This window comes from Herpailurus yagouaroundi, unplaced genomic scaffold (genome assembly GCF_014898765.1).
Source record: "Herpailurus yagouaroundi ecotype Mexico unplaced genomic scaffold, PumYag 182, whole genome shotgun sequence".
Lineage (NCBI taxonomy): Eukaryota > Metazoa > Chordata > Mammalia > Carnivora > Felidae > Herpailurus > Herpailurus yagouaroundi.
In genome coordinates, this window is record NW_024412413.1 from 33,406,339 (window position 1) to 33,418,993 (window position 12,655).

The 12,655-nt window shown below is 34.1% G+C and overlaps 1 protein-coding gene across 3 annotated transcripts in view; it reads left to right on the forward strand.

The window, feature by feature from the left end:
• The window catches only part of MGAT4C (MGAT4 family member C), a 738,623-nt gene that overhangs the window by 338,795 nt on the left and 387,173 nt on the right, over positions 1-12,655 (forward strand). For all 3 annotated transcript variants that reach the window (XM_040491285.1, XM_040491286.1, XM_040491287.1), the window contains one exon: positions 7,428-7,538. The gene's annotated coding sequence lies outside the window, so the exon portion shown is untranslated. The remainder of the gene's footprint in view (positions 1-7,427; positions 7,539-12,655) is intronic.

Consider the following 12,655-nt stretch of genomic DNA (forward strand, 5'->3'; position numbering starts at 1 on the left):
GACCTAATAAAGAGAAAGATGTGGCAGATAAAAGAAAGAAAGTAACTGATGCAGTATATGAACCATTCAAACTAGCACCTGGCATATAGAAAGTATTCAATAAATACTAGCTGCTGTAATAATGAGAAAATTAAACATAAGAAAGAAGAGAATGAGGTGAGGAGGGGCAGGATTGAGAAGGGAAAACATAAGAAGATAAAAAAGGATAAGAAAAAGCAAAAAATTGTATTAACTGTGAGTCTTGCCATTTAAATTCAATTTTCATCTAACCATCATTTATTATGTTGCATGCCACTTTTTAATGTGTTATGTTGAATGTTTTATAGCGATAGTCAATGTTGTTATATCCTATTTTTATGCGTTTGTTTAAAATGTTTAAAAACGAATATGAAGACCAGCTTATTTACTATGGAGAAGTTTATTATACTCTATTAAAAGATCATTATCATAAGCTTTTTATATAAGTACATTTTTGTGCATGTTTAATTTTATTAAGTTGTAAAATCTGTGCAGATGAGAAAAAGAGGAGAGAGTGTGGATTTGATAAACATCTCACAGAGAAGGTGAAGCTCTAGATGATATATGGAAGACTAAGACGTGGCGCGAAAGACCCTCTCCACTGCCTAACCATTACGTTTGTGAAGAGTAATCTCTTGGAGTTGTGCGCTGCTGTAGCCTATCTAAAGTTCAACTTCTCTTACTGTTTGGGGAGACGGGCCCTTTTCATTTTTTCTTAGTATTAATATGTTTTATTGAGATATACTTAACAAACAATAAAATACATCCATTTCAAAAACATATTTCAATACATGCCATACATTTTGAGAAACGTATGCAACCATGTAAGTACTACCACATCATCATATGGGAGAGTTTCCTCCTCTTAAACAGTGTTCTTTTTAGTCAGCATCTCTCAACTCACTCCCTGCCACCTCCAGCAAGTCATTGACCTACTTTCTGACAGAATCCAACCATTTAAAAATACTCAAAGAAAAATCACAGAAGTTATTTTGCTCTTAGGAAGAGGCAAAAATGTTAATGGCTCTTACATTTGAAAAAAAATTAATCATACACATGGAATCATACTCTGAAATACTAGGTTAGTTGACAAAATGTCATGGCATATGCTTGTAATGGCAAAAAACATGAGTAAAGATAGGACTCTCAATGGGATTTTGTTTATTTTTGTATTTTCTTACTTGCTCTTCATTGCTTTTATTTTTCTTATGTCCTCCGTCTCTTGGGTTTATGTTTGCTGTCCTGATTATTTAGAGGTCTCTCTCTCTCTCTTTTTTTTCCCCCTAAAGAAACACTGAGGGAGACTATAAACGAAGTCTACTTAAAAGCAGTAAAAGTTACAATGAGCTCAGACTCTGGTCAATCCACATGCTTCTTATTGAAAGCAATTCTGTTAAACTTGTTTCTTTTTTTTTTTTTTAATATAAATGGTGTTTATGCAATGTAATAATTTTATTTAGTAGTAAATAATAATCTTTAAACTTTTATAAGTTTATTGACATACTTCTGGTTACTTTACTTAGTCAAGGTGTTTCCAATCATTCTTTTTCACTGAGACCAAGGTGTTCATCACAGTTATATAAACAGAATTCTGTTCATTCAGGAAAAGGGCACCCTTTGGAATACTGTTTTTGCTATAGGACCTTTTCTCCTTGGTATTATTGACCTGTTATTCATTTTATATCATTATGTTCCCAAATTATCTATTGTGTAAAACACTAGTGATGTATGGGCAAAGAAGTCATCTTGTTATTATTAGTGCTTCATGTGATAATAAGTATATAGATTGTACCATATTTTATATGTTCACATATAATGCTTCCATTTACAATGTGTAAAGGTCCATTCTAGGCACTTCACCTTCAGTATCTTATTGCCTCCTCACAGTTAGGAAGTTGAGTATTACCATCCCCTTTCATAGATGAGGAAAAGGAAGCATGACGCTAAAACACAACCTGAAAAAATTGACATATATTGAAGCCTGTTTCTCTATCACTGTGATACCCACACTTTACCCAACCATGACTAATCATATCCATAAATATCAGAAGAATGGGTTATATGATTAGCTCTAAGCCCTGATTGCAATTTTCATCTTATTATGTGAACTGTAGATAATATAGCAATACATAGGACTCATATTAGTATGAGAAAAAAGAAAGCAATGAGAAAACATACACTTTTTTTTAATGTTTATTATTTATTATTGAGAGAGAGAGTGACAGAGCATGAACAGGGGAGGGGCAGAGAGAGGGAGACACAGAATCTGAAGCAGGTTTCGGGTTCTGAGCTGGTAGCACAGAGTCCAACGCGGGGCTCGAACGCACAAACTGTGAGATCACGACTCCTGAGCTGAAGTCAGACTCCCAGGTGCCCCAAGCAATGAGATAATATAAATGAGATACTATTTTTTGTTTCACCTTTTCTCTGTTAAGACACTGATTTTGTAAATCTATTAGAAAAAAGCAAGTTTATATTTCTTAATCAGAACCTCAAGAAATTTCATAAATAAAAATGTAAAATAAGGGGCACCTGGGTGGCTCAATAGGTTAAGCGACCAACTGTTGGTTTTGGCTCAGGTCATGATCTCATAGTTTGTGAGTTCAAGCCCCATGTTGGGCTCCATTTGGATAGTGCAGACATTCTCTCCCTCTCTCTCTGCCCCTCCCCTGCTCACTCTCTCTCTCTCTTGTCTCTTTCAAAAATAAATAAACTTAAAAAAAAGATGAAAAATAAATACTGAGTAATATCTGTACTATAATGATATATTATTTTTAGAAATAAATTCTAAAATACTAGTATTTTAGTATTTATTTATTAGTATTTAGTATACTAATAAAATACTAAATATTTTTCTTGACAATGTCATCTGAAGCAGCCTTCCTGGGATAAATAATTATACAAATGGCTATTTTCCTACTGGAATATTTTAACCTTATCTTCTGTGTGATTTATTTTCATTACCAGGACAAAATGTAATATTGCCCTAGCAATGTGTTTCCACAAACATTTCAAATCTCTTCTTTAGAACATATACTGTAATTATTATGTCTTTATATATATACATATATATACATATATATGCATATATGGCATGTATGTACATATGTATGTATATGACTATAAATACATACATACATATATACATAACAAGTTCTATTGAAACATATCCAAAAAAGTGTAAACTCTTATGTGAAGAGTTCTTATGTGAAGAACTTAGTGAATTTTCACAGTGAATATACCTCCATATGTAAGTATAATCTTAACAGGAAGTAAAATATTACCCAAATCTCAGGATTTTATTTTGTACCTCTTCCTGGTCACTCTCCTCAGTTTACTCCAATAGTAATAATTAATCAGTAAACTAGCACCAGAAGTGTAGTTGTTGGATCACAGGGTAAGAATATTTTCGGCTTCAGTATATACTACCAGTTTTTCAAAGTGCTGGTGGGTGCCAATTTGCTAAACTTTAAGCAGTGTGTAAGAGTTCCACTTGCTTTCCATTCTCCCCAAATATTGAAATAACGTTTTAGATATTCTACTCTATATGATGAGCATGCATTTCTCTGGTAAGAAATAATGTTGAGGACTCTCTCATATGGTATTGACAATTTGGATATCCTCTTTTGTGAAGTGTTTACAAATATTTTTCCTTTAAACATTAGATAGATTTTCATGTGCTTATTAAGAGTTTTATTTATGTTTATTAAAAATGTTATCTCAGGATAATTGACATGAATTGAACTGTACATATTTAAAGTATGCAGTTTGATTAATTTTGACATATACATACATTCATGAAATGATCGAGACAATCAGGATAATGAATTCATCTGTTACCCACAAAAGTTGCCTCATTATCCTTGGCTGTCCCTCACACCAGTTCCACCACCCTCTTTTCTAGTCTCCAGGCAACAAGTGATCTGCTTTCTGTCACTATAAATTAGTTTGCATTTTTGGAATTTTAGATATGAATGAGATCATACAGTATATACTCATGTTGTTTAGTTTCTTTCACTAAGCATAATTACTTAGAGATTCATCTGTATCATTGTATGTATCAATAGATCATTGGTATTGGGGAGTTGTTTCGTGGGTATATAGTTTAAGGTTTGCAAGATGAAAACGTTTTGAAGATGGGTACAGAATAGTGTGAATAAACTTAACACTGCAAAACTGTACATTTATAAATAGTTAAGATGGTAAATTTTATGTTATACATTTTTAACACAATAAAACATTAAAAAATCTTTGTTTTTTAGCTTAAACGATTGGTGAATTTTTACTAAAATAAGGAAGAATGGAAAAAAGATGAAATTTACAAAAACATGGCAGAATCAATTGCTCTGCTTTTGTCATGTTTGAATTTTAAAATGCCTGTTATAGAGCCAAGAATTGAGATCAGTAAGCAGATGGAGTATCCCACTTGGAGAAGAGAGGAGAGGTCAGGCTGCAGATGTATATTTGGTAGTGAAAAGGATAGATATTATTTAAAGCCAAAGACCTGAATGAGAACATCTATGGGGAAAGTGTGAATTTGAGAATAGAAAGGAGTCCAGGAACAATCAAGGAGTTGTCCAATCATCATTTGGGCAGAGGAGGAGAAGCTATCAAATGAACCTGGGACTGAAAGATCTGCAGGTTAGGAGAAACATCATAAGGTGGCATCACTAGAGCCAAAAGAAGAAAATGTTTCAAGAAGGAATTAGTTAAATGAGTTCACATGAGATCAGGTAAGATGGGATCCAATTTAATGGCTTGATGGACCCTCTGTGAGACTCAGTTGGGAAGGAATTGGAAAGGAATTCTAAAGTAGAACTTTTGAAATAGTTTTCAATACAGAAACAGAGCAGCAAGAGGGAGAAGTGGGGGTGGTGGGAAGGTCTTAAATGCAGGGAAATATTAAAGCAGGATTTTAAACTGTTGAGAATGATTCAGTGCAGAGTCATCTGATGTAAATGAGAGGAATCAGCATAAGAAAGTTCCTTGACCATCTGAAAAGGTTCAGCTGTAAAGTTCAAAGGAGTTTGGTAGATAGTTGGGGCAGATTGGGTGAGTTGGAGACCCCTATGGTAATTACTGTTTTCTCAGTGAAGAAAATGTAAGGCTATTGTATCTATTGTAATTAGGAAGACTGAATATAACATGAAGAAAGAGAAGATATTTATCTGGTTCACTACTGTATCCTAAGACCCTAACAAAGGGTGTATCATCTAAAGATACTTAATAGGTAATTCCTAAATTAACAAAAAAATGTTTAAAAGAAAATCATAAAAAATTATCTTTTTGAAGTTCATTTGCAAATCATTTCTAAAGTCATCATGCCCATAATGATTTTAAGTTCCTCAATGTATCACAGCTGCAAATATATGATAATAATTCTCTAAATGTTTGTTCCGATTTCCAATCAGCAAGCTAAATCACACAAATGTTTTTCTTTTTCTTTTCTTTTTTTTTTTTTTTTTTTTTTTTTTTTAAATCTTAGATATACTGTTTTGGAAGCAATGGTTTTAGGACATAGTTGAACAGCATCAGTGGGTACTACCTTAAGAATTTACTGTTGTAATTTTCAAATTACTCCTTTCTGAGCCTTATTTTTCTCATGTGTAAAATGGAGAATAGTAATGCCCTCTTCACTATTCTGATGAAAGAATTGAATAAAGAAATGTTACTGGAAAATTTTATGAAAGCAAATGTTATATAATAAGCAAGCTAATAGTTCAGTGATAAAAACCTTTAAAAAAACAGTATGTAGGGGCTTCTTCCTCCACACCCTACCTCTATAAGTAGCATGATGAGATTAGTCATCTGTGTTCATAGAAGAATAATATATATATACATATATATACACATATATACGTATATATACACATGTATATATATATATACATATATATATACATATATATACATGTGTATATATATATACACATATCTGTAGTAATCTGAATTATAATAAAAGTTTTTAAATGGCTCTGAAATTTACAAATATGAATAAGAAGTGTTCAGCATCCAAACTTTTAGGTTCTTTTAATTTAAAGATGTTACTTAATAAGACTCAGGAATACATAGAATTTTATCCTTGTAGTGTATCTAAATTTTTACTTGCTTCTGGAAACAGTTATAAATTATCATAATTTGTCACTTTTAGAAATTGATAAAATCATAATTTGTACATTCATAAACTGTTTTGTGGTAGTTGTTTAATTTGTATGATGAAAAATAAACTATCAAATATAAAAAAGAAAACCCTCTGATACAATCATATCATCTTTTTTTAAATGGTGGCATTGCCAATAACTGTTAGCCAGGCTTTACGCACATGGGAAGCAAGACAAAGATTACACTTTCATGTAGCTGTAAGAAAATATTGCTGAGATTGTTGTAAGTAGTACAATTTGAGGCTGCATTTTTCATTGAGGCTTATCATTTTGATCTAGTGTTCACATTTTTCTTGGTAATAGGAATATGCCACTCATAGTTATAATCATTCAATGCTCCCATTAAATTGAATGTTTAAAAATAAGAAAGGGGCGCCTCGGTGGCTCAGTCGGTTGAGCACCTGTCTTCAGCTCAGGTCATGATCTCACCGTTTGTGGGTTCAAGCCCTGTGTCAGGCTATGTGCTGACAGCTCAGAGCCTGGATGGAGCCTGCTTCAGATTCTGTGTCTTCCTCTCTCTCTCTCTCTGTCCCTCCCCTGCTCATACTCTGTCAGTCTCTCTCTCAAAAAATTAATAAACATTAAAAAAAAATTAAAAATAAGAAAAAAAAGCCCAGGTTGTGTGATGCCTTCATTGGTCCCATAAAAATTAAAGGATGTGACTGAATCTGGACCCCTTTGAAGGTTTGGGCAAAGGCACAGTGGAATATTTAACGTGATTTAGAAATGCAGCACAGTTGGTCTCAGACTCTAGGGTATTTTATAGGCATTATTGATGTGGCTTTTGCGCAAAGTAGAGGTGTGGAATATTCACTTGACTTTTATCAAATAGTGAATGAAAGACACTTAGAAACACTGATATCTCATTCACATGTAAATAATGAGCTGAATATTGTCAAATTTAGAAATAAAGACATACAGATGCAAGTCAATTTATTTATCAGACAATGTCATCTTGATTGATTGAGATTTTTAAGTCTGAGCTGTACCTTCAGACCCAAGGGTCTTGACATAGTCATCAAGTTGACACTCACAAATTCATAGTTTCTTTAAGGATATTAATCTCAGCATTGAATATAGAAAACCAAGTAGCAAATATTGAAAGTAGAAACATAATTGGTCTGTTTGGAAAAAGTCCATCAGGGTAACAGTGACTAGATTCAACATGCAAGTGCCATCATGATGAATGTTTACAACACTTTTTTGAGAGCCAATTATACTGTTTTTTTGTTTTTTTTTTTTGTGCAGAGACTGGAGATCAGCCAGATCAGTTATATGCACAAAGCCGCTTTGGATCTGTCTTTTCAAACAAGAGCTGCAGAAAACGTTAGAGCAAGGTTGACGCTTTATTCCACTCTGGTAAGAGAAGCTTTCTTTTTCTTTGCTATGGTGAAAGTTTGATAAGAAATCCTTTTACATCATAATGTGGTCACAGAGAAGAGACGCTGTTCTATGTTACAAGTCATAAAATGTTTTCTTTTGAACTACTTTTTCAGAATGCTTTTTGTCTGTATGTTATAGCAAAATAAAACAAACACGGAGTCATATTGTACATGTTAAGTTTGTATTTGAGGTAGAAGAGTCTTAAGGTATTCTTCTGCTGAGTGAAATGTGGTGTTATTTCATGTTTTATGCCGCTGGTCAGGACAAAGGGGTAAAAGTATCAGGATTTTTCTGATACCACGGCTGAGAGTGAATCCATGTTTTTAAGTTTCCCCTGACCAATGATATTGTTAGTGTCCAGCAGCTCACCACCATAAAGCTTCAAGAGCCCAACAAGATCTGGCTTCTGGGTTTACTTGCAGATATTTCTGATCACCCTAATCTTTCATTTTAAAAACTGGAAAATCTGGAGATAGTATTCTGGGTGAGTTTGTCTGCACACTGCTTTTGTCACTTTAGCTCTAAACAATGTAACTGTACACATATATACAAAATACACGATTTTGTTTGTCACATAAATTTCTTTGACCTGTAATGTGCCTCAATATTTGCACAAAAATCTCTACATGTTACAAACTCCATCTGAATTCGTATCTGTCTACAATAGCAAGAAATAGTTGTGTAGATATATAGATATTAATAGATACATACACACACATAACTATACACAAATATTTCACATGTACGCAATTCATTTGAGATAATAGCAGATTTATACATTATAGCAGTTTCTAACTGGAAGTTGCATTTGTATAACTCCTCATCCTCTTGGTAAGCATTTGTTCAGAAAACAATGATATAAATATTGAAAGGACTATGACTAATCAGCCACATTTAAAGCTAAATCTGTTTTTTAAGTGTACTTGTCTGTAGTTTCTTCTTTTTTTGAGTAATTCAATTACATTTGCAATTTAACATACAACCATGAGATTTTATTCTAAACATTTTTAGGGATTTACCTCAGAGTAGTATTCCCAGATTCAAAGATACAAGCAGCTGGCAATGTCAGTCAAATGGGTCACTAATAAATATTCATTCTCGTTTGATCATTTTAATAAGTATTTGTTGACAATCTATCTGGTTAAATGTTTCAGTGAGAGGAAAACTGTAATTTATAAAAGAAATGGGACATAGGATATCTGTGAAGATTTAATGATGATTCAGTAAATGTGCTTGAAAATAATTAAGTTATATTATAGTTTTGGCTAAGGACAAATAGGTGAGTACTTTATATAGTCAGGAACAACCAGGGACAACAATAAATGCGATGAGAATTAGTTTTTTTCAGATTTAAAAATAGTTCAACTTTTAATGTATGATCCTAAACAACTGTCGCAATGCCATTTTTCCCTTCTTTTAAACTATGTGTGCATTTAATACAACTCATTTCAAGTACTTGAGCTATGTACATTATACTGAAAGCAATAGAGACAGCCCTGCCCCTGAAAGAGATTCTCGTTTAAGGGGAACTGAGGCAAGAAAATAATAATAGTAATAAATAAAGAACAATTATATCACCAAGAGTCCATAGAGTAAAGTAAAAAAAAAAAAAAAAAAAAAAAAAGAAAGAAAAGAAAAGGTCAGTCAGTATTCCATGGTTTTTGCCCTCTTAAAGAGTGTCTTTTGCCTGTAGGTGCATGCAGCCAGCAAAACAGCAAAGTTCCCCAATTCTCTTACTTTGTATCTTTCCCAATCTTGAAGTAAATTGCAGGTGTACAAAATCCTTCTAAGACAACAACCACATTTAATGGCACATATAACCATTTTCATTTCTACCTTTGCTGTTAGACACTGCAATTATTATCACACTTACACACACACACACGTACACACACCCTATTCAGAAGACAGGAAAGAGAGGGAAGTAGAGATAGCACCTCCACCCTCTGATGAGTATGGCACAGTAGGATCTCCTAGAATTTTCTTCTTTGAAGCCTTTCCTTTTAGTGTTCATGCCCAAGAACACCGCTGTTTCTATTGTCTCCTATGTAGGTTCCATGTGCCCTTCATGGCTCAGAGTAAAGGCCACTTTACATCACCATATCTGCCCCACAAGCCTCGTGCACACTCCAGGTGAAATTATTCCATCCTGGAACATTCTTATCTTTATCATTGCGGGAAAGACCAAAGTGTATGAATAGCATGCAAATTCAGTGCTTCATAATCTCAAAGACTATGAGACACCTTTGTTACATATTCTCTCCTTCCCCACACTGTTTGAGAAGTCTGCTTTTTAGAAAGTTATATTTTTAGAAGACTATATTTTATTGCTTTTTAAATTGTCTGCTTTCTTTGGTCTCCTGTTTTGTTTTGTTTTGTTTTGTTTTGTTTTGTTTTTACAGCTGATAATCTTGTACTTCATTTCATTGAGAAAATAGAATCGTCTGGCAGGTTCTCCCACATTCTTTTGCTTCTAAATCTACAAAGCTTACCTCAATCTGTATCTATTTCTCTCTTCTTTCCACCTTTGGTAGTGGGAGGAAGCACCTGAACTTTTACAATGTTCAGACTTTTATTTTTCATTTTTTTAAAATTTTTAATTTTTTTTTATGTTTATTCGTTTTTGAAAGACAGAGACAGAGCACAAGCAGGGGTGGGGCGGAGAGAGAGGGGGATACAGAATCTGAAGCAGGCTCCATGCTCTGAGCTGTCAGCACAGAGCCCAATGCGGGGCTCGAACACATGAACATAAGATCATGACCTGAGCCGAAGTTGGACACTCAACCCACTGAGCCACCCAGGCGCCCCTTCAGTCTTTTCTTCTGACTTCTCAGGTATCTATTTCAGTCTATAAAATTTTCATTTATGATCTTCTATTGTTTTCTTTGTAAACTCTGTCCCATTGGAATTCTCTGTGTTCACTACACATATTTACCCTTTATGTCTGAGATACCACATTCCCCTCTAGAGGTCGTCCTTGTTTCTGCCCAAAGACTTTTCTCCCCCCAGGCACCATTTTCATGACTTTATCTTCAGTTCTTTCCAATGTTCCTCCATCTTCATGTGTCTTCCAAACTTTCTCAGGTATCCCCTTGACTCTCTTGTTAATAAATCCACTGGACACTTTTCAGTTCTCATCTTGGCTTCCCACCATTTCTTTCTAAACTTACTTAGTCCATTCACCCCACCCTGCTTTATTCCAGAGTATATCATAAGAACAGTACTCTAGGTAACACACTTTGGGAAATAAGCATGTATCAATCACTTAGACTTTGGAAAATAGGCTTAAATCTATGATTTAATGGCATTAACTTCTGAAAATGTACATATGTGAATATTTACCCTAACTCAAAAGATAGTAAGATTACATATAATTAATATATCTGATCATGTCATTTCCTTGTTTAAAAGCACAAATTATTTCTCATCACTCTTGGAATGAAATCAAAATTTCTTACTATAAATTCTCAATTCTGCTTGATCTTGCTATGGTCATCTCTGCCATCCCATCTACAGCATTTCTTCATGCTTGCTGTGTCCAGCCACATGGGTATCTTTGCTAATCCTAGAGTACACCAAGAATGAGCTTGCCATAGGATATTTACTTTGCTATTTCCTCTACCAGGAACATCATTCCTCCAGATATCCTCATGGATTACTCTCCCATTGTATATATTCAGCTCAAATATCACCTCCTCAGAAAGCCTGGTGCATCTTTCCCCTCCTGTGGACACTCTGTATACTGAGACTCCCCTTTTCCTTCTTATAGTATACAACTACTTGATATTTTATTTACTTACTTGCTTTATTTTTCTCTCCTAGACTAAGAGAGACTAAGTTTAACACTGTGTGGGAAGTGCGTGGTATCTTCAAGAAAACCATTATGATTATACTAGCTTGATTACCCTCGCTATTCATTTTTGGAATTGTCTGTTATGTAATTATTGCAATGTGAGGAGCATGTAACATTACTTACTTAACCATAACACCGTATGGCCAGCGCACACACACACACACACACACACACACACACACACACAATATGACATTTACTTATAAAGGTACAAAAATTGAGATTTGTTTTTTCTTCACCAATTCACATGGCTTTTTGTGAGAAAATACTCTGTACATGACAAGAATGATTAAACTTGATCCCTATGAAATTTCCTTAGGGAATCTGTTCTCATTCGTTCCTTTCTATTACTCAAACAAAGCTAGTGAATAAGGCCATGAGGTCTTATGTTTGACAATTGTTGTTTTAATTCTGCCACCACTCCTCCTTATTGTTTGTGAATTTAGACAAAAAATATAAGCTTTCCATCAAGATAATAAAAATAACATTTCTATCACTATAAAATGATTCAGATTAAATATGAAAAAAATATATGTAACACTTATAGAATGCCTAGCACACATTACTATGAACAGGTTAGTTGTTACTTTTTTTAATGTTTATTTATTTATTCTGACAGAGAGAGAGGGAGAGAGAGAGAGAGAGAGAGGGAGAGGGAGAGAGAGAGAGAGAACATGCACGTGTACATATAAGCAAGGGAGGGGCAGAGAGAATTCCAAGCAGGATCTGCACTGTCAGTGCAGAGCCCATGTGGGGTTCAATCTCAAAAACTGTGAGCTCATGACCTGAGCCAAAATTAAGAGTCAGATGTTTAACTGACTGAGCAACCCAGGCACCCCATGTCATTATTATTTTGAGATATTTTTAGACTTCAGGTATCCCCTGACAATTATCTTTATGTGAAAATGCTCAGAAGTCAGCCACACTTTCTTCCACTTCTGGTACTTCTGTTAGGTCACCATTGCACTAACAGTTTTGCACTCTGGTTTTAACAGGCATCATTCCCTCTTCAATCTGTCCCTAAATATTGATATATTCCTTTTCTCTGTCACATATGACTGACACCATGCTATATAATCAATACTGAGTTCTAGAATTTCTTGTTCTCAAAGTATCTCCTGGTTCATCTTTTCCATGTACATTGTTTTACCCTGATAAGTAATTTTGCAAATATCTCTCATCTAAATTGTTGAAAAGTCACTAATCTATTTTTATGTGTTTGCCCCTATCAAGTCATTCA